Source organism: Lactuca virosa, chromosome 3, assembly GCF_052849685.1.
Source record: "Lactuca virosa cultivar CGN04683 chromosome 3, Lactuca_virosa_CGN04683_v6, whole genome shotgun sequence".
Classification (NCBI taxonomy): Eukaryota; Viridiplantae; Streptophyta; class Magnoliopsida; order Asterales; family Asteraceae; genus Lactuca; species Lactuca virosa.
The window spans coordinates 198,862,218-198,886,505 of record NC_136428.1 but is presented as its reverse complement, the minus strand read 5'-3'; positions in this window follow the sequence as shown (position 1 = coordinate 198,886,505).

The following is a 24,288-nucleotide window of genomic DNA, read 5'->3' as shown; positions in this document are numbered from 1 at the left end:
ATGCAGGTTTCATCGAAAGCAGACATGTAAATATGATTCTTCTCTTATTTGGAAGATCAAGTAAGTTGCTCTTACTGATAAAATAAGGATTGTAGGTTTTCAGTAGAGCTAGTGGAAAGTTAGTTAGTTGCCCACATCTAATATGCGACAAACACATTAGTTATATGTAGTTGGTGTTTCTCAAGTTATGCATAATGTCAACATGAGTTTTAGATACATAGTATCGTGATAAGATCGGGAAAAACAATGATAGAATTAGAGTCTATGGTAAATAGACATAAATAGAATAAGCATGTTCGACATTGGATTTTAGAAATAGTTCAAGATACATGATTTGAATTTTATAAAGTCGCACCAATGTAAATGGCATGTGTGTACCACATCTGATAAGTTACATGATTCAATAGACCATTTTTTTCATCAATCTACCACAAATGATATGTTATGTACTTGGTCTAATATTCAATATGGTTAAAGCGTTTTTATTGAATATTAATTATATATTGGTTTGGAGAGTGTTATTAAGTTTTGATATAACAGATAATAGTTAGTTTATGGAGGCCGAAATGGTGAGATCAGTAGAAAGTTGTGATATTAAAGCAAACCTCAATAATGTTGAGATAGTTGTCGATGTTTTCAGTCGGTTGTTTTCTCATATAGTATGAAACAGCAGATAGAATGAAATCAATCTTAAGAAGAGAAATGTGACCATTCTAATAATATGTGTCAAAGTATACTTCATAACTTTCATATCTAGTTTTAGAAACCACTTGGAAGGGATATGTTGATGTTTTAAGAAAATAGAGTGTTTCCAGGACATTAAATATATTTTGAGATATATTTTTGTTTATTTGAAATACATGCATCTAAGGAACATTTTTTTTAATAAATCCAACACATCTTCATTCATGATATTCATGGTAAATCGAATCAAATGAAGTTAGTTGTTCCTAAAATTTTCACTCAAATTAATACACTAATATGTGACCTAAAACCATGTCTTTCTTCACTCAGAATAAAATTGTTTTCTTCACTCAAAATAAGATTGTTGATGGTATTATGACTAATAACTCTTAGAAGTTGATATCATTTGTTTAAAAGGTTTTTGTATTTGGATATTGGAGTCATAAACAATAGTGTTTTTCAAATATAATTTGATATACGAGGTACAATCGTATTTCATCAAGCATCAGTGTGTTATGGATTAGCATGTCTATTCCTTGGAACGGACCATGGATTTTTCGAATTTCTATGGGAGTGGTTGTAACGTATGACTAATGTGAAGGTTGGCGACATTCATGAGATAGATTTATCTTAGTTGAAAAAGCGAATTCATATGTATTCATAGTTGATGGATTTTGGATTGTCAAATTTTCAAATTTTCACTTCATGGATTGATGTTATTAGATGAATCTTGAGTAACTAGTTCAAGTCTTCATTCCTTTTTACCTGAGGTATCTATATGTTTTAGAATGGGCATAATGTTATGTCTTGATGTATTTTAAACATTGTTATGAAACATGTCAATTACAAAGGTTGCACTCATACATGATATGAAACTCAGGAAGAACACAAATAGTGAAATATGATATTCGTTCCTATAATTTTTGGGTGGTCTTCATTGAACGCCCTGATGAAATGAATAAATCTAAGTGTATGGCCACACCCAAATGATTATGTTCGATCGCATTCATTCAGGAATCAAGAAACCTCTTTATGGACTTTATGAGAATGGATATATCTAAGACTCACGTCTCTCTCTCTCTCTCTCACTCTCTCTCTCTCTCTCTCTATATATATATATATATATATATATATATATATAGAAGTAAGTTCAAATAAAAACAGTAAATAGTGTGAGAACGTAAAAACACTATGTTTATGTTATTATTCTGTAATGAATTTTGTATATGTGTATTGTTGAAGTAATTCTAATATAAATTTTAACTTTCGATTAGTCATATATTCATTACAATGTTATTATTATATTATAAACTTATGTATGTGCATTTTTGTAGTAAATTCTAATTTTAATTTTAACCTTTGACTATTCATTTATTCTTTGCTGAATAATGACATAAAGTTGTCGATACAAAATTCATTGCAGAATAATAACATAAAAATGTGTTTTTACGTTCTCACACTATTTACTGTTTTTATTTGAACTGTCCCCTATATATATATATATATATATATATATATATATATATATATATATATATATATATATATATATATATATATATTTCAAAAATGGTACAATCATTTAAAGAATTCATGTTTGAGTAAAAAACTTTATATTTTTTTTCATGCCAATGTTAAGAGTTTTAAAACAACTTTAAATGCATCATAAAAGACAAAAACCATTTATGTCACATAAAAAATATTATTGCCTTGTATACCGTGTTGTATGAAAAATTAGATCAACTCAATTATTCATTACAACATTCTTATTGATCATATATATATATATATATATATATATATATATATATATATATATATATATAACCTTTGACATAATAGGAGTTACAATAAAATTAAATATTTAAGTTTTTTGTTTTCTCTTTTATTCTCTAAATAAACAATTCTATTTACAATATTTCATTTTTCACCTATTAATTATTTTATATTTAAAAAGTTGTCAATCACTAATATTTTAGTATATTTCTGTCAGCTTAATGTAACATCTTGTTTCGGGTCGTTTTGTGATTTAAGGCTCGTGCGCCGTAATCCGGGTATGAGAAGGTTTTGAGGCTTTTAAGTAGAAAGTTTTAGGCCCTTTTTGGATGTGGATAAGGTAGGTTGTTTGATAAAAGAGTTCGGGTGTGCTTTAGAGCCCAAGGGTATCGGCAAGGACGTTTGCTCGGTCTTTTAAGGAATTTGGGTTTTTGTTCGGGAAGTTTTAAGGCTATGGTGTGTCGTTAGAAGCGTGGGGCTTCTCTCCACCTTTTCGTGGATATAAGGTTCGTTGGAAATGGACCTAAGACGAGGAAGTTATGGCAATTTGAAATAATTGGCAGATTTGGTCCTTAATGGAAAACGCTAAGTGGCACGTGCCTGGGTGAGTACGCCCAACGTAAGCTGGGGGTACGCCCAACATAATGAGCAGAGTGCCAAACCCTTATTTTTAGGGTTTGGGCACTATTTAAACATCCTTATGAGCTCAAGGCTCTTTCATTCTCAGCCTCCAATGTCCTTGAGACCCATTTTCGAAACCCTAACCCTCCCAAGAGTGTTGTGAGCTTATTTTTTTTCTTTTCGTACATTTTGGTACATGTTCTTGAAGAAGGTGGTTGGTGTATGTTTGGAGTTCAAGGGAAGACTTTCAGATCCAGACTCTCTACTCCATTCTTAGCTCATTTGAGGTATAAAGATCTGAGCTTGCTCTTTAGAAGTCTAGATCTATGATTATGTAAGAATTGTCCTCTTTTGCATCCCATGGGTGGGATCTAGTGGTTATTACCAATTCAAGAGCTTTGAGTTGCCACTCTTCGCATTTCTAAGGATTCAAGATCCTTAAAGTTGGCATCTTAAGGGTTAAGAGTCATCCATGCATGTGTTAAGGTGCTTAACATGAGTATTAATGGTTATTGTTGGAAGTTGGGTCCCATTAAGACATGCAAACTGATAAAGTCGCCAACTTTATGAGTTAAGGGCTTGTAATGAAGCTTCCCTGAGGATTGGATGCAATGCGTATTGATTAAGTTCCCCGATCAAGTGTTACATGTACGTTGAGCGTACCAAGGGAGGTGTAACACCCATAAAATTCAAGCCAATTTAAAACTTTTTAAATCATTCAAAAACCAATAATTATTACAAATTTGTTTTCAAAATGGTTTCATATCAGAGTATCCCAGAATCAAATCATAAAAACATAAGGAGGTGCACGATCATGCCTTCGCCTTCCCGCGATCATCAGAAGTACCTGAAACATAATCAACAACTGTAAGCCCGAAGCTTAGTGAGTTCCCCCAAAATACCAACACCATACAAACCATAACCATATCATAACAAACGGCATGCATATAGAGTCCACAGTATGACTGGACCGCCCTCACCGGGCCATCAGTCTATCTGGCCCAATCTCAGAGTCTACAGTATGATTGGACTACCCTCATCGGGCCATCAGTCTATTTGGCCCACTCTCGGAACCTTCAGCATGTCTGTTCCGCCCTATTGGGCCTTCAGCCTATCTGGACCGTTCTCCGGGCCTTCCGTCTGACTGGTACGCCCTACCGGGTCTGCAGTCTATCCAGGCCGCCCTAGGTATGTTGGCCTACAGCACAAAGCAGGTCCGCCTCAACCCACCCCCAATCATAAATCAACACAAAGATAAGAAATGCGAGCATATACAAACAGTCAAACCGATCTAACAACTCACTAATCATAGCATCATCCTGCATACCAGGATACTGACCTAACCGGTCACTAATATAGCATCATCTTATAACCAGGATACAGATCTAACAGATCACTAACATAGCATCATCCTATAACCAGAATACAAATCATAAAGGGCCGGCCTTGGTGCCTTAGACCCTGTTGATATAGTGAGAAGAACTCACCTCACACTGCTGAAGTCCCGCGGATAAACTCTAGCTGCTGGGTGACAGATTCCCGAACTGTCAACATCAAAACGACACCCAATTAATAATTGGATTCCAAGACATAAACCATAATTCCATGCTTGGGGTAAAAGACTATTTTACCCCCAACCTAGCTTGATTCAAGCCCAAGGCCCAAGCTCACACTCCAAAGGCCCAAAAAAGTCAAACAACAGACCAAAGCCCAACATATGGCCCAATTTTCCAATTGGGCCCAAACCCCTCACATGGTCTGATCTTAAGGTCCAACCATTTGTTCTAGTCCAAACACTTGGCATTCCAATGGTCCAATATCTCATAATCATCAAGGCCCAATTATGGCCCCATCTATGGCCCAATTTTCCAAATTGGGCCCAAGCCTTTCCAATGGGACTTATCCTAAAGCCCAATCCAAATATTCTAGACCATATACTTGTTCTTGGATGGACCATCAATAGCCCAATCACCAAGCCCAACAAAAGGCCCAACTCAAGGCCCAAGCAAAATTAGGGTTTTCACATAAAATGACGATTAGGGTTAAGTGTTCTCACTTAACCCATTAAGGAATTAATCCATTAAGTCAATCATTCTACTAGGTAAATCATACGGTGTGATCGGGTGTAATTCATAATTCAATTCCAATGGCCCAAAATGCGGGTCCCGATAAGTCCAAACCAACAAATCCAAAATTAGGGTTTTCTAAACCCTAATTAGGGTTTCCAACCCAATCGCAATCCAATTAGTCCATTAGTTAAGATTTTAGGTTAATTAATTGTTAATTAAGTCGGGCACCACCCACTACCACCTCGGGTAGTGGTGGTCAACGGCGGCTCACGGCGGCGGCCACCACCTCACGGTGGTGGTGACGAATTTCCTTAATTATTCCGGAAAAAATACAATTGTACAACATAATATAAAAATGAACACACACACAAAATAACACACACACACATACACACTCATCCACCCTTATGGCGGCAGGCGGTGGTTGGATGCGACAGCCACCACCTCACGGTGGTGGTGATGGCTTTTTCTCGTGTAGTCCGGCCAAGAAACGGTACACACGACACATCTTTGCCCGGAATATGACACAACCACCTGCCTGGTGGCGTATGGCGATGGCAGTGGCCTGAGATGGCGGAAACAGCGGCGGCTAACGGCGGCAGAAGGTGGTAGCCACCACCTCACGATGGTGGTGGTGGTGAGTTTTCTTCGGTCTCCTGGCTAAGCAAAGATCCATACAACATTAAGCTTATGAAATACATTCATACACCCACCAAATCATGCATACATCCACCTCCTCACGGTGGCTGGTGGCGGCGGAAGAAGATGATATGGCGGCAGTCACCATGGTTGGCGGCCATGGTGGTTTCTCACGAACTTCGGCCAACATAAAACACACACACACATCCCAACTGACAACCACATCACGCATACCTTCACGAATCCACTGAAACACATCGAACACAATCTCCCTCGAGGCAGCAGGCGGCGGTCAGAGAACATTGACGCAACAAACCGGCCACAAGGCGGCGACGGCGACAGCGAGCCACAACGACAGCAGCGGCGGACGGCAAAATTCCTTGGCGGACATTGCGTGATACCGTCGACGTGAATGGTGGCGAACAGAACGAACAGAAGAAAAGCGATGAGGCGCGTCCGAGCATGGTGGCACACAGCCACGGCGTCGGTCTTCGGTGTTCTTGGCTTCATCGGCGGCAACGTGGCGGTGCCGGCCGGAGGGAAGAATGGGGTTGGCGGCTGGAGGTTCACCCTCTAGGGTTAGGGTTTGGAGAAATGTGACGGGTTTATATACTCCCGTCCAATGATCAAACTTCAGCCATGTTAACATTTTTAGTCCCTCCTCCTCTCATTCTTTTCAACTTAAGTCCCAATAATTACCATGCAGCCCCTTAGCCTCCAAAATCTATCCAATATAAGTCCAAAAGATACCAAACAGCCTCTAACGTCTGAAAATCCTTACAAAATACATCCCGAAATTACACTTTAACCCTCGAAAGTCCAAATTATATCATTTGGCTCCCTGAAACCAACACCCCGCTAAATATTATTGATTTTAGGGCCATTATAAAATAATATAAAATATAAATTTACATCTTGGCGTTCCGGGTTTATTATTTAATTACTCTATTTCAAACGGTATGTTACAACTCTCCCCCACTTAAATTAGATTTTGTCCTCGAAATCATTCCTTACCACTCCTGGCACGCCAAATAACTTGAGCAACACGACCACAACCACAAGCATACCCTAGCCTTTCCAAGGCATCCGTAACCAACCCTTGCAGGGTTCTGAAACCCGAAGATGAACGAATTCCTTGCAATATGATCACATTTACTCAATCCGAAATCTGAAGTCTCGAGATGGTATGGCTCCCTGACAAACCGCCCATACTGAATCATTGCCGAATTCATTGCACATAACTCCCAACTGGCTACTCAACTTTTGATAACCTGAGGTTCCTACTAGAAGACAGAGTTACATGCCAAATTTCCCTGCAGTACACTTATACTTAACAGAAAGCTCAACCGGAAGACCTTATTCCTGCCCGGTTGCTGAACCAACGAGCAATCTTACAGTCGCTCCACGCGACCTCCGAAGGAAACTTCGACTAGCAATAACTGCCCTAGCTATATCACCACTCATGGCTCCATCAATCCTTCTGGTCTATCTAATCATAATATCCAGACAACCTGTCGCCACCGAATCCAATGCGAAAAGTGAATGCTACCATGATAACTGTAGTCTTACATCATGCTCGGTCTCCAACGACCTACCGATTCCTGTTTCCAATCACGCTGTGGTCTACCCACCATCTTGAGAACTGGCCCACCCTGGACTAATCATCTGAAAGAATCTGTGAATGCTATGGTTCATCCCGCAGTCTCATAACACTTTCACCCCAACTGACTACTAGTGAATGTTACGGCTCCCTCGTAGTCTTACAACACTTTCACCTCACCACATCCACAACCTTATGCATTACCCCCAATCTATCAATTCAAATACCCTCAGAGTTGAGTACACACTCGACCGAACACCCGAACTGAACTCAATTCATGACTGGAACCCCAACCTGATTCCCCAAATTCTGCTATCAAGCACCAAGAAGACACGATTCACATGCTAGGGAGTTTTATCGAACTCCCAACTCACACTATCCTCAATCTATAGAGCCGCTTGGGCCGTCTTTCTTCTTGACAAGGATGCAAAACTTATCCCAGTTTCGAAACCAATCCTGCTTCCGAATCTCGGGACAACTCTCCCCCACTTTGAATCGACTAAATTCTCAAAGCACACGGGAATTGAAGGACTTCCAATCCTTCTTGCCTTACAACGATCGACCTGATGACAACTAGCGCCTACCAACTAGTGCTCCATCACTAGCCAATTCCCAAAGACCACACAACTCCTCAAGACCAGATGAACATCTCCAGAATCCCAGTGAAACCAACAGTCTCTAATGCTTGAAATGATCTCACACTCCGATCTTGAAGCCAAAAGACAGATGCTCCCACAAATACCTCAGCAATGAGCCACTTCCCTTGGCACCTTCACTAGCTAATCAATAACGGTTACTAAAACCACCGAATCCTGACAATGTTGAATTACCATCCTGTGAATCATTGTCCGCAGACCTTCCACTTAATACCCCTGAAGCGATATCGACCATAAGCCAAGATAATACTGAACACTCCCAATCCGCAAATAGGGAAATTACCTTTCGTTAACCACTAATACTTCACGGCATGCAAATGACATGTGTCATCACTTGAAGATATAACCCAACACAAGCAGGGTAACAAACCCAGAGACATACTTTCCCAAACCCTTGGAACGAAAACTCAATCGTGCAGTTTCCCGCAAGTGTTGCACCAACTCCGGCCCTGCTGGCCTCTCACAAGCTGATCCAAATATTAGGTCTCTTCTCGGGACTCTCCAATATATGAACCTGACCTGGTCCCATCTTCCCAATGTGCTCCAAACCAATCTCCCGCTCTCGGGCTTTAGAAATCATATCATTCAGGGTCTCGCACCCTAATTCACTCACCAGCTCAAACGTCCACATCTGAATTGCAGTAGCTGAAACAACCTTTGCCCTAAACTGGGCTACAAACTATTCCCAAGACATAGTCTCCAATCCTAAAAGCGCAATAGATCACACAATCAATACTTGTCGCCCGATACAAGAGATCCAAGGCGAACCGGACCTTAGCTCCTATGGGTAGGGACTGTGATCGTGTATGCCTCACAAGATACTCATGCCGCATCGACCCACCTGCGCTCACCAGCGCTGAAATATTGTCGCCAACCCCTGCGACCAACTGACCCTGAGCTGGAATACAACCTCACCTTGGGGTCACGAGCCTGCTCACTCCTTTCGAACTCGAAAAACTGAAAGGTCACAATCCTTTCCCTAGAAAGCGACATTCCAATCCATCAATCAACCATTCTACTTCCAGCTGCAAAATTCAAGCTGATCATAATCATCACTCTCTTCCTGAGTCCCGCGACTCTCATCCCGGCCTCGAGCAAAACCCCCGAAGCCTCAAACCGAGAAACTCCTATGCCAACCTCTCCCACTTAACCCGCGGAATGTAACGAGTACGAAACATCTCCCTGAATAGATCCCAAGTAACTGCAACTCTCTGCTCATCAGAATACATCCCAGTAACCAGTCTCCCCAATCCTTCGCCCCGGACCTCAGCAGGTTCAGAGCGTACCTGACCTTCTGGTCAGGAGGACATGAACATGTGAACAAACACCCCTCCACGTCAGATAGCCACCTCATGGCTATGATTGGGTCCTGAACCCCATCGAAAGTCAGGGGCTTCGTGTTATCGAAGTCTCAATACTAGAAAGCCCGACCAGCCCCACCACCTGCAGCTGCTACAGCTGCGGAGGCTGCATCGGTAGTCGTCTCAGCAATGGCTGCGTAACTGTCATCAAAGTATTCCATCATCGCGGTCTTGATAGACCCAAACATCTCCGGAATTTGACTCTGAACAATCTCAATCACCTCCTCCCGAATGATCTCCCTGACACGATCCTCTATCAATGCTGGCCTATCCTGGCTGCCAGCTCCTGATCCTGACCCGGATCCGGTCTCAAATCGCCTCGTAGTCACCATTCTGATAATACACCAGAAAGATCCCAAGTAATCCATATGGTAACAGGGAACCAACTCCCAATAAAACCCTAAGGGTTGTGACTTTCTTGCTACGCGTATGGGTCCTGTGCTTTCAGTAGCACGAGCCCATACTACCTTCCACACCTACCCATATTTGTCGCAAGTATCATCACAACGCCCTTACAATACACATAAGCATAGGCGATCGCTCAATCCTAACTCCTAGAGGAAGGCAAAATATCTCATAACTGGCCGACTGACCCCGCACAACCCACCCATGAAACTTCCACCAACCCTACAACACTAGTGTATGCTAGTCATACATAACGCTGGACCCTATAGACTTTCGAATATCTGATCCTACCCTAAGCCCTTAATCAGACAATAACATGAAATAAGGCCAAACCAAACATTCTCAGGCTACAAGATCTTAATTATGTACAACTATGATGTATACACTACGTAACTACAGTAATTATGCCAATTTCATATAAGGAAAGCCCTAGGCTATCAAGCATCATATAATCAGGCAATTTTTGTTGGATTAGGTGTCTAAGCCCATAACTATAATTGGTATGTACTTGAATTGATAGCAGCACAGTCCTTTTGGGTTGCCCTCAACCTAGCAACTGGACAAAGAAATTATGAAAGGAGAGATATTAATTTATAAGATTAATAAATTAATATATATATAAATGATTTATTAATATGTTAATGGATTTATATATTAATTAGAAATCATTATGTTTAATTAATTGTTAGCCAGAAATTAATCAGAATTGATTTTGGGGTTAAAAGAATTAATTATAAGGTGCAGGGACTAGTTTGCAATTATCTAATAGTTGAGTGGAAGGCTCTAGAAACCCCCTTGGAAGAGGGTGGACGAAATCTTTAGGGGAAACCCTAATAATTTCGTCCATAGGGGCTTGGATAAGGCCCTTGGGTTTGCTTAGGCCCTAAGCAAAGGATAACTAGGGTTTCCCTTAAACCCTAGATCCCTCAGCTATATAAGGAGCCTCCTGGTTCATGTTTTTGGTGACTCTTTCTTTGGAAGAAACCCTAAGGCCGAGATTTTGCATACTCCCTCTCCCCTCTCTCTTCTACTTTCCTTCTTGCTAGTTTGGGTGTGATTCCATTAGAGGCATTACACTTGTGGTGCTAAAGCTTCCAAGAAGATCAAGATCAAGATCAAGGGAATATCAATTGTTTGCTATAACAATTGAAAGGTATGTAAACCCTAAACCCTAGTTTGTTAATTTCGAAATTAGCCTCTCTCCTCTAGGGTTCTTGTTTTGCAATTCAAAGTTGTATGTTCAATAGTTAAAACATAGATCCAAAGTAGGTTGCATGTGGACTTAGGAATTGTTTCTAGTTTATTTGTTGTACCTAAAACCCATCAGTGGTATCAGAGCCATTGTTGTTTTAAATTGAATTGCTACAATTGTTGAATTGCAAATTAGGGTTTATAGCTATTAAACCCTAAAGGCCAATTTTTCGATTTCTAGGGTTTTGGATCAAAGGGTTTTTTTTCGAAAACCCTAGCCTCCAAAGAACCCTAATCGAAATTAGGGTTAGGGTTTTGAAAACCCTAGCCTCCTCCCTTATGAATTTCGAAATATGCTAAGAGGATAACTAGGGTTTCTTGTTTTTGGATAATTGTTACTTAATTAGATTAATTGAATAATTATCCTTACCCTAATTTTCGAAATTTAGAGGGATAAGGATTAGGATTAAATTAATTGATTAATTTAATTAGATAATCCTTACAAGATTTAATAATTTGATTAATAGTTAATTAAAAGATAAACATTAAATCTAGTTAATTGGTTTATTTAAATTTAAATTTAATAGTTTGAATTTCGAAATTTATATAAACCCTTGAAGTTTTAAAATGTTTTAAAACACACCCTATATATGTATTATGATTAAAAGTTTAATATTATATATGTATAAGAATATGGTCAGTCAAATCGCTAGTATGCCTCATTCACGAAGCTAATCTATAACGGGGGTATAAGGAAACTGCCTATAAAATGGTAGTTGAATGGGTGTCCACTCTCACCCACCGCTTCCTTGATTAGTGGAGGGTCGTTAGCAGAACGGATTTGATAGGACAACTACTTCTCATTAAAAGTATAATGATATTAAAGAAAGTACTAGAACATTATTTTCAAAATCCCAACTCTAGTTACTTTAGGAAAATGTGAAAAGTATGCTAATCCATGAAATTGCACATTATGCTTTATTGGTCGTTAGTGGAGCGTGTGTGGTTAACCAGCACACTAAAAGGCACTAATAAAGAGTAGTAATGGGTATCTCATAATTGTCATTTTGATGGAGCGTGTGTGGTTTACCAGCACATCAATAGTTAATGATAAAGACAATGAGGTTACCAAGCACATTTGCATGGTTATTCACATCTTGTTTGTGATCCTCGGCATCCCAGTCACAAATAGAAGAGCATAATCTGAGATTAAAACATGCCATTGAATAGTTTCAATGTATCTCAAAAGAATTAGGAATTTCACTTCGTTTGTTTCGTCTAATGGTGGAATTGGTGAATCGTCATTCGCCTACCTTTATGAAGTTTGCACTTGGATCTCGGCATCCCATTTCTAAGTTGTGAATCTTCATAGTTGGATCCTAACCTTGATATTATATCTTTGGGTTATTCTATTAAGGTATCTTGAAATCTAACTAAAACTTTCTTTCTTTTCAGATTTCTACTCCTGGAAACACTTCTACTTCATCCTCCTCCAACCAGAACTTCTCCTTGCTCAATATATGCTCCAAAGTCGTTATGGATGGCTCAAACTATAACGATTGGATGCGCAACATCAAGATGGCTCTTCGTTTCGAGAACAAAGAATATGTTCTTGAAAAGGAGCTCAAAGAGCTTGATGAGAATGAAGCTACTCCTGAAGATCTTACTGCCTACAAGAAACATTACGATGATGCTACCAAAGTGGCATGCATCATGGTGGCAACTACGTCCCCAGAACTGCAGAGGTACTATGAGGACTACTGGCCTTTCGAGATGAACAAGGACCTTATGGAAAAGTACCATAAGTGAGCTCGCCAAGAAAAGTTCGAAGTAGTCAAGTCACTCATGGCTTGCAAGATGAAAGATGGGGAGTCGGTTGTGTCACGTGTGCAAAGAATGCAACGCTACATAGAGCGTTTGATCAAGCTCAATATTCACTTTGATGAGGAATTGGCCATTGACATAGTCTTGAACTCACTTCCTGAATGTTATGGTCAGTTTATTCTAACTTACCATTTGAACAATACTGAGCAGACCTTGGCCCAATTGCACAACTTGTTGCAGACAGCTGAGGCAGGGATGAAGGGTAAAAGTATACCCTCCACACCTACGAGTGCCCCTGTTTTAGCTATTGGACAGGGAAAGGGGAAAAAGAGGAAAGGTCCTCCCAAGCAAAACTGGAAGAGCAAGGCTCAAGCTGGGTCATCTAGTAATAGCCCAAAGGCTAAGCCCAATGGTTCCACTCCCCATGTTTCTGATCCAAAAGAGGTAGTTTGCTTTTACTGCAACCAAAAGGGGCATTGGAAGAGATCTTGCCCACAATATCTGCAAGATATCAAGGATGGAAAAGTGAAGCCATCTTCGGCGGGTATTTACACTATTTCTGCTAATAACTCATTATCTTCTCGTTCATGGGTCCTTGATACAGGATGTGGTTTTCATATCTGTTCTGATTTGCAGGGTCTAAAGGAAAGTGAGGAGATAGAGCGAGGAAGGATAAACCTGATCATGGGAAACAGAAAGTCTTCACCAGTAACCAAGATCGGAGTTTATCAGCTTCTGCTTAGTAATGATGTTAGATTAGATTTAATAAATTGTTGCTATTCGTCTGAGATGACGAGAAACATTATTTCATTTCATGCATTGTTCAGACAAGGTTTTACATATTCTTTTAATGATTTGAATGGTTCAATTTCTGTTTATAAGAATGGTGTTTTTATGTTTGAAGCTTTGCCTTGTAATGGTGTGTATGAAACAGTGACTTGTGTTGATAGCCTAGGAAATAGTGTACTTAATATTGACTTGTCTAATAGTGTAGACAAGGCATGCTTATGGCATTGTCGTCTTGGACACATTAACAAGAAACGCATAGCCCAACTCCAAAAGGATGGAGTGTTGGAATCATTTGACCTAAAGTCAGATGATATGTGTGAATCTTGTCTTTTGGGAAAGATGACAAAATCACCATTCACAGGGTCTTGTGAAAGAGGTGAAGGTCTGTTGGATCTCATACACACGGATGTGTGTGGGCCCTTCAGATCAATTACAAGAGATGCTAATCGATTCAAAGTGACTTTCACTGACGATTATAGCAGATATGGATATATCTACTTGATCAAGCATAAGTCAGAAACTTTTGAAAAGTTCAAAGAGTTTAAGCATGAAGTCGAAAATCAATTAGGCAGAAAGATAAAGATACTTAGATCCGATAGAGGCGGGGAGTATCTTAGTATCGAGTTTAACGACTATCTGAAAGAATGTGGGATAGTCTCACAATTGACTCCTCCTAGGACACCACAGTTAAATGGTGTAGCTGAGAGGCGTAATCGAACCTTGTTAGACATGGTTCGTTCTATGATGAGTCGGGCTTCGCTTCCCATTCACTTCTGGGGGTATGCCTTAGAGACAGCCGCCCACATCCTCAATCTTGTCCCTACAAAGAAGGTTGCCAAAACACCTCACGAAATGTGGACAGGGAAAGTTCCCTCGTTAGCACACATTAAAGTCTGGGGTTGTGAAGCTTTCGTAAGACGAGAGACTCACGACAAGCTAGCAGCTAGAAGTGAGAAATGTGTTTTCATTGGTTACCCAAAGCAGTCTTTTGGATATTTGTTCTACAGGCCTAGTGAGAACGTGGTCTTTGTAGCACGAAGAGGAGTCTTTCTTGAAAGAGAGCTCATATTCAAAGAGGACAGTGGGAGCACTATTGACCTTGAAGAAATTCAAGAGTCAACCAATGAAGGAACCTTAGATGACACTAGCACTCAACCAGAGGAAACAGTTCCTGTTGAACCAATCGATAACTCATTACCTCTTAGAAGATCCACTAGGGTGAGTGTGCCACCTGAGTTGTATGGTTTTCATATTACTTCAGATGGTGACACATTCATAAGTGATAGAACACTGGTAAACTTAGATGAACCAGTCACTTATAAGGAAGCAATGGCAGGCCCAGAGGCTTCCAAGTGGAAAGAGGCAATGGACAGCGAGATTAAGTCCATGTATGACAACCAAGTTTGGAATTTGGTTGATAGTGCACCAGGTCGTAAGACAGTTGGGTGCAAATGGATCTTCAAGAAGAAGACAGACATGGATGGAAATGTGCACACATTCAAGGCTCGACTGGTTGCAAAAGGTTTCACTCAAACCCTAGGGGTTGACTATGATGAGACCTTCTCACCAGTAGCTAAGATTAAATCTATTAGGATATTGCTCGCCATAGCTGCCTTTCATGATTATGAAATCTGGCAGATGGATGTCAAAACTGCTTTCCTTAATGGGAAGTTGGCTGAAGATGTTTACATGAGTCAGCCAGAGGGTTTTGTTGATGCAAAGTTCCCCAATAGAGTGTGCAAGCTTGAGAAATCCATTTATGGATTGAAACAAGCATCTCGCAGTTGGAATCTTTGCTTCCATGAGAAAGTCAAAGAGTTTGGTTTCTCTAGAAGTGAAGATGAGTTCTGTGTGTATATCACGGCTAGTGGGAGTATAGTAACTTTTCTGGTGTTGTATGTCGATGACATATTACTCATTGGTAACGACGTTCCAACCTTGAAAGAAGTTAAGTCTTGGCTTGGAAAGTGTTTTGCCATGAAAGACCTTGGAGAAGCTGCCTATATTCTTGGGATTAGAATATTGAGAGATAGAAAGAAGAGACTAATTGGACTTAGTCAGAGCACATACTTGGATAAGGTACTAAAGAGGTTTAGTATGGAAAATTCCAAGAAGGGAGAGCTACCTATCCAGAGCAATACCAAATTGAGTAAGACTCAATGCCCGAGTACAGATGTTGAAATAGATGACATGAGTCATGTACCTTATGCTTCCGCTGTCGGATCGATCATGTACGCTATGACATGTACTCGCCCTGATGTGGCATTTGCTTTGAGCATGGTCAGTCGCTATCAGGGAAACCCAGGTAGAGCTCATTGGATAGCAGTTAAGAATATACTCAAGTATTTGTGAAGGACAAAGGACTGGGTTCTTGTGCTTGGTGGCAGTGATACTTTGAGAGTAGATGGTTACAGTGATGCCAACTTTCAGACGGATAGAGATAACTTCCGTTCTCAGTCGGGCTGGGTATTTTTACTGAATGGAGGAGCAGTTACTTGGAAGAGTTCCAAGCAAAATACGATGGCTGATTCTACTTGTGAATCAGAGTACATTGCAGCAAGTGAAGCGTCGAAAGAAGCAGCTTGGTTGAGGAACTTCATCGGGGATCTCGGAGTTGTTCCAACCATCCAGGAGCCTATGGAACTGTTCTGCGATAATGAAGGAGCGGTTGCCTTGACAAAGGAACCGAGAGATCATGGTAAGACCAGACATATCGACAGAAAGTACCATTTCATTAGACATAGAGTTGAAGAAGGCCATCTTATAGTAAAGAGGGTGTCATCTGAAGATAACCCAGCAGATCCCCTCACAAAGGGTCTGAGTAGGGCTAAGCATATTCAGCATGCTCGGAGCATAGGACTGAAAGATGATATTAGTTTTAGTAGTTAGATTAGTTTTTGAAACTTGTAACAAAGTAAATGTAATTGACTTTTGGTGATTAAATAATAAAGTATTATTTATAAGTTTGGCTACTACCTTTTGTCAATTGTTTATTATTGTGTTTCATATTTTGCATGTTTTACTTCCTGAATAATGAGATTATTCAAACTCCACAGTCGCTCGTACTCTTGGAAGTAAGTAGTGAATTAAGACTGTCATGAATTGGATTGCAGATTGTCTAAGGATAGACATGGCAATAGAATTGCTGCAACGTTCATGAGTACTCAGAAATTGAGATTTGAGTATTGGATAAACCCTCGTTCAGAGTATTACTTCATGGAATTCATCACGAGTAATACTGAGACGATAATATCTTATAATCTTGAAACGAAGATATATGAGTTGTAATTTACAAGTCGGTTGTGCATTGGTGATACGAAAATGCATCAGTAACTTGGTGTTATAAAACGTATTGTCATGCATAATTTGATGAGTAAAAGATACAAGCATATGAGTCAACGTCTATTCGTTCCTTTTGCCCTAACAGGAAAAGCGATATCTGTGGGCCCCTCGATGATTTGGTGTTGACTTATGTGCTGGGCCCAGCCAGGACTAAATTGATGTGTTCGATTAGAAGTCCTACATCATCACAAATCAGGAATCGGGAAACATAGATTCTAGACAAAGAGATTGATTACATTCCATGTCTTATGTCTAGGGATATCTAGCAGAACGAAGGATTATATGATCACTTATCTTAGGACACGTAACTGACTGGGTCAGAGTTCGGCAGCAGCTTTTGGAAGCTACAATTTGCTGGTCAAATTTAGAAGGCATACTAGCAATTATAGTTACAGACTTATCCAAGTGGGAGACTGTTGGATTAGGTGTCTAAGCCCATAACTATAATTGGTATGTACTTGAATTGATAGCAGCACAGTCCTTTTGGGTTGCCCTCAACCTAGCAACTGGACAAAGAAATTATGAAAGGAGAGATGTTAATTTATAAGATTAATAAATTAATATATATATATATAAATGATTTATTAATATGTTAATGGATTTATATATTAATTAGAAATCATTATGTTTAATTAATTGTTAGCCAGAAATTAATCAGAATTGATTTTGGGGTTAAAAGAATTAATTATAAGGTGCAGGGACTAGTTTGCAATTATCTAATAGTTGAGTGGAAGGCTCTAGAAACCCCCTTGGAAGAGGGTGGACGAAATCTTTAGGGGAAACCCTAATAATTTCGTCCATAGGGGCTTGGATAAGGCCCTTGGGTTTGCTTAGGCCCTAAGCAAAGGATAACTAGGGTTTCCCTTAAACCCTAGATCCCTCAGCTATATAAGGAGCCTCCTGGTTCATGTTTTTGGTGACTCTTTCTTTGGAAGAAACCCTAAGGCCGAGATTTTGCATACTCCCTCTCCCCTCTCTCTTCTACTTTCCTTCTTGCTAGTTTGGGTGTGATTCCATTAGAGGCATTACACTTGTGGTGCTAAAGCTTCCAAGAAGATCAAGATCAAGATCAAGGGAATATCAATTGTTTGCTATAACAATTGAAAGGTATGTAAACCCTAAACCCTAGTTTGTTAATTTCGAAATTAGCCTCTCTCCTCTAGGGTTCTTGTTTTGCAATTCAAAGTTGTATGTTCAATAGTTAAAACATAGATCCAAAGTAGGTTGCATGTGGACTTAGGAATTGTTTCTAGTTTATTTGTTGTACCTAAAACCCATCAATTTTATCATGCAATTCCTGAAGATCCCTAGCCTAGTACTAGCATGCTGTTCTAACATATCACAAAACCAAATAATCTGTAAGGTATTTTGGGGTCCACTTACTGGCTTCGGCTGATCGTACACTTGCATCCTCCTTTAGTATTTTGAAAACCATTTGAAAATCATTTTAAAAATCTTGTCCTCAGTTTGAGATTGGATACACACGAGTAGTTCCGCCTTAACCCACCCCCAATCATAAATCAACACATAGATAACAAATTCTAGCATATACAAAGAGTCAAACCGATCTAAAAGATCACTTATCATAGCATCATCCTGCATACCAGGATACCGACCTAACCGATCACTAACATAGCATCATCCTATAACCAGGATACAGATCTAACAGATCACTAACATAGCATCATCCTATAACCAGGATATAAATCATAAAGGTTCGGCCTTGGTGCCTTAGATCATGTTGATATAGTGAGAAGAACTCACCTCACACTGCTGAAGTCCCGCGGATAAACTCTAGCTGCTGGGTGACAGATTCCCGTACTGTCAACATAAAAACGACACCCAATTAATAATTGGATTCCAACACATAACCATAATTCCATGCTTGGGGTAAAAGACTACTTTACCCCAACCTAGCTTGATTCAAGCCCAAGGCCCAAGCTCACACTCCAAAGTCCCAAAAAAGTCAAACAATAGACCAAAGCCCAACATATGGCCCATTTTTCCAAATTGGGCCCAAACTCCTCACATGGTCTTACCTTAAGGCCCAACCATTTGTTCTAGTCCAAACACTAGGCATTCCAATGGTCCAATATCTCATAATCATCAAGGCCCAATTATGGCCCCATCTACGGCCCAATTTTCCAAATTGGGCCCAAGCCTTTCCAGTGGGCCTTATCCCAAAGCCCAATCCAAATATTCTAGACCATATACTTGTTCTTGGATGACCCATCAATAGCCTAATCACCAATCCCAACAAAAGGCCCAATTCAAGGCCCAAGCAAAACTAGGGTTTTCACATAAAATGACGAATAGGGTTAAGTGTTCTCACTTAACCCATTAAGGACTTAATCCATTAAGTCAATCATTCTACTAGGTAAATCATACGGTGTGATCGGGTGTAATTCATAATTCAATTCCAATGGCCCAAAACGCAGGTCCTGATAAGTCCAAACCAACAAATCCAAAATTAGGGTTTTCTAAACCCTAATTAGGGTTTTCTAAACCCTAATTAGGGTTTTCTAAACCCTAATTAGGGTTTCCAACCCAATCGCAACCCAATTAGTCCATTAGTTAAGCTTTTAGGTTAATTAATTGTTAATTAAGTCGGGCACCACCCACTACCACCTCGGGTAGTGGTGGTCAACGGAGGCTCACGGCGGCGGCCACCACCTCATGGTGGTGGTGAAGAATTTCCATAATTATTCCGGCAAAAATACAATTGTACAACATAATATACAAATGAACACACACACAAAATAACACACACACACACACACTCAGCCGTGCTTGTGGCGGCAGGCGGTGGCTGGAGGCGACAACCACCACCTCACTGTGGTGGTGATGGCTTTTTCTCGTGAAGTCCGGCCAAGCAACGGTACACACGACACATATTTGCCCGGAATATGACACAACCACCCGCCTGGTGGCGTATGGCAATGACAGTAGCCTGAGATAGCGATGACAACGGCGACTAACGGCGGCAGAAGGTGGTGGCCACCACCTCACGATGGTGGTGGTGAGTTTTCTTCGGTCTCGTGGCCAAGCAAAGATCCATACAACATTAATCTTATGAAATCCGTTCATACACCCACCAAATCACGCACACAGCCACCTCCTCACGGTGGCTGGTGGCGGCGGAAGAAGATGATATGGCGGCAATCACCATGGTTGGCGGCCATGGTGGTTTCTCACGAACTCCGGCGAACAGAAAACACATACACACATCCCGATTGACAACCACATCACGCATACCTTGACGAATCCACTGAAACACACCGAACACAGCCGCCCTCGAGGAAGCAGGCGGCGATCGGAGAACATTGACAAAACGGACCGGCCAGAAGGCGGCGACGGCGACAGCGAGTCACAATGACATCAGCGGCGGACGGCGAAATTCCCTGGCAGCCATTACGTGATACCAACGACGTAATTGATGGCGAACAGAACGAACAGGAGAAGAGGGATGAGACGCGTCCGAGCATGGCGACACACAACCACGACATCGGTCTTCGATGTTCTTGGCTTCATCGGCGGCAACCGTGGCGGCGCCGGCCGGAGGGAAAAATGGGGTTGGCGGCTGGAGGTTCACCCTCTAGGGTTAGGGTTTGGAGAAAGGTGGCAGGTTTATATACTCCCGTCCAATGATCAGACTTCATCCATGTCAACATTTTTAGTCCCTCCTCCTCTCATTCTTTTCAACTTAAATCCCAATAATTACCATGCAGCCCCTTAGCGTCCAAAATCTATTCAATATAAGTCTAAAAGATCCCAAACAACCCCCTAACCTCTGTAAATATTTACAAAATACATCCCGAAATTACACTTTAACCCTCGAAAGTCCAAATTATATCATTTGGCTCCCCGAAACCAACACCCCGCTAAATATTATTGATATTAGTGTCGGGTTTTAAGCACTATAACACTCCTATAGTGCACATGCAACCCTAGATGCTTTGGATCTATGTTTTCTCTAATTATACATGCAATAAAATTTCCAAATCATAAAGCCTACATCTAGCATACAATTTTGGTACATGAATCATAAAACTAGTTTGAATAATACCTCTTTATTGTAGCTTGTAGTTTTGGCCTTTCAAGAGCTTAGCACCTCAAGTGTGATGCCTCAAATGGTTCACAAACACCATGAACAAAGGAGAACTTTGAGAGAGAAGCTAGACTCTCCAAAATTGGTTATGATTCTCTTAGAATCCTTAGGGCTACCGATTTTGGCTAAGGGGTGACATTTATATAGTGTAGGATTCCAAGGGTCATGGGTAAACCCTAATCCATACACTTAGGTTATGATCCATATCTCATATGGGCTAACTCTTATGGATACTTACAATAACTTAGCCCATCATGAATCAATAGCACAAACACTATATATATTACTGATTTACATAATCAGTCCCCGTTAATTTAATTACTCTCTTTTGGTCACTAAATTAATTCCAAATTATTTCTTGATCAATACTAATTAAATAATATGATTTCATATTAATATATTATACTTGTAATATGTTAATAAATCATAAATAACCTCTTTCTCAAATATCCATCCTATCAGATTGTTCTGGTGAAGGTAGCCCAAATGGACCATGCTACTCTCGGGTCAAGTACATACCAATTATAGTTATGGGCATAGACACTAATCCAACAGTCTCCCACTTAGATAAGTCTAATAACTATTATTGCAAGTACGACTCCAAAATCCCGACTAGCAATCATAGCTCTCAAAATCCGCTGTCGAACTCTGACCTAGTCAATGACGCGTCCATTAGATAAGGGATCATATATTCCTACATTCTAGATATCGTATGAACTGATACATGGATTATAATCATTCTCTCTGTTCATGTGTTGTTTCCCGATTTCCGATTTATGACGACCTACTAATTGAACAAATCAAATCAGTCCAGGCTTAGCCAAGCGCTTAGGGTTGTCATCACTAAATCATCGAGGGGCCCACATATATCGCTTTTATCCCACATTGGGTAAAAGGAATGGATAAACTTTGACTCAAATGCTTGCTTGTACTTACTCATCAAATCACACACAACAATATGTTTTATAACACCAAGTTACTAGTGCGTTTACATATGTCAAAACATGCAAAGTGAAACACAAGAATAATCAAATCCAATGTGGTCTCAAAACTTTTGAATATAAATAAAACACCTTTTATTTAATCACCATATTGATTACACATTATTCATTGTATAATGTTTCGATTTATCAACTTAATACTTGAATTAAAACAATAGTCATCCCATGCTCCAAGCATGCACACTATGTTTACCTATGGTCCTTACTTTGTGAAATATATAAATTGTAAACATTTCCAATGACACTCATTTCACAATTCCAAATCCTTATTGTAAGTGTAAGAATACCAAGTCCTTGCCACTTACTGTAATTTGTTAGATTCTAAGCTTATATGCAGTGATCCTTTTGTAATGACTATGTACACAAGTCACAAAGACTTTGCCAATTACAAAACTTCACATTGGAGATTGTTACAAGACAATTCCATAGATACGAAGTCTCATATTCAAAGCACATTCCTTGAACATCCTTCTTGCATAAAAGTTTCTAACTTACTCATAGATTCTTGATATCCAACTCCCATTATGGAAACTTTTCCATAATTTCCATATGACTATCTATTCTTAATAGAATCCCATCTATTCAAAATCATATCAATATGGTCCATTCATTACTATACTTCCAATTGTCCATAAGCAACCAATCTTTGGCGAACCTTGGATTGTTCTTAGCAATTGTTTAATAACTTTAGTCACATCCGGTTCTAGTCCTTTTCCCCTCTTAATGCCCTAGGTATTTGGAAAATTAGAACAGGAGAATATTATAGCACATGCAATCGATCCTATATCCGAAGCATATGGGACACGATTCATAATGTCTTACATAAAGACCTGATACTTTACCAGTCTCTTGCTATAACATTTCCATATATAGAATTTTCTTATGTCGAATCTTTTCAACATAACATTCATATATGTCCTTGACTAAATTTGATTAAAAACTCAATCTAAACTTTTAGAATTGAAACGAAGTATAAGTTCCTCTCCCTTACTATAGCGAAACAACTTTTCAAATTTTGCAACTTTGCAAATTTGTAACCTTTGTTTCCCATAACTAGTATTGCTAACTTGCAACATTTCACATGATAATCATGCTCCCACTAGCATATCAATTATTTTGTTACTAGTATAACATTTATGCTCCCATTAGCTTTGACATGTATCCAGAAATCAGCTGGACTTCTAGAAATCAATACTTTATTGACTTTCTTACCAAAGTTCAGATTTCTGATACGAGGTGCTTAGATAAGCCTTTAGCTAAGCTCACACACCTTTTATAAGAAAGCTTACATGTGTGTCTAAACTATTTCAGAACTAACAGCAATAAGTTCTGAATGTTCAAACTATTTGCCATTTCTCACGATTCGAACTATGAAGAGGGATGTCGTAATCATAATCGAATTTGATAATGCAAATATCACAATTGCTAACCCTTTAAAATATACTTAGGGAAAGTGTTTCCTCACAATCATTTTCATGAAGCGGAGAGAAACCTTATGACACTTAGACTTTATGGTGTATGTGTTCCTATCCATGTGAAATTGCTATTTCCAACCATTATCATTAGATAAGGTCTATTGCAGATTCAAACTCATATGGACTGAACATGTTCAATCTTAATGTCTTGCCACCTGGCAGCCCAAGGGCCTACCATTGCTTCCAAGTTGTTAAGCAAACAATTGAGCACCCATAGAAATCACATGAATAGTCAACTTTAACTGGAATGGGCACATAAACAAGAATATGTCAACACGATAGGTTAAAAAACCTCAAGTCGTGGGCTAGTGATTAATAATAGGTTTACTCTTGATTTGTTCTTGAAACTTTTCAAGATCTTTAAGACTCCCACTGACCTCTTGACATATAAGATTCTCTTTGTCAAGAATCATTCCTTGACAGTCAAATATTCAAGAGTTAGTGCGGTTTCTTATCGAGACAAACACTTCACACAATTGGTCTTAGTTGGTCTTTGTCTTATCCAAGACATCACAACTCACCAATTTCAAATGTACAAGAGTAAGAAACATTTTACTCTACATTTGATAAGTATTATAAATCTTTCTTAAGATTATGTCACTCAATGTACAATCTTGGAGTATGACTCTAAGACTTGATCTTGGAACGAAGTATGACTCACCTTAATTGATTTAACCATTTCAACAATTCTTGATTCCTCTTCTTAGCCATACAAGTGTACTAAGGTGTCCTTAGAGGATCAATTGT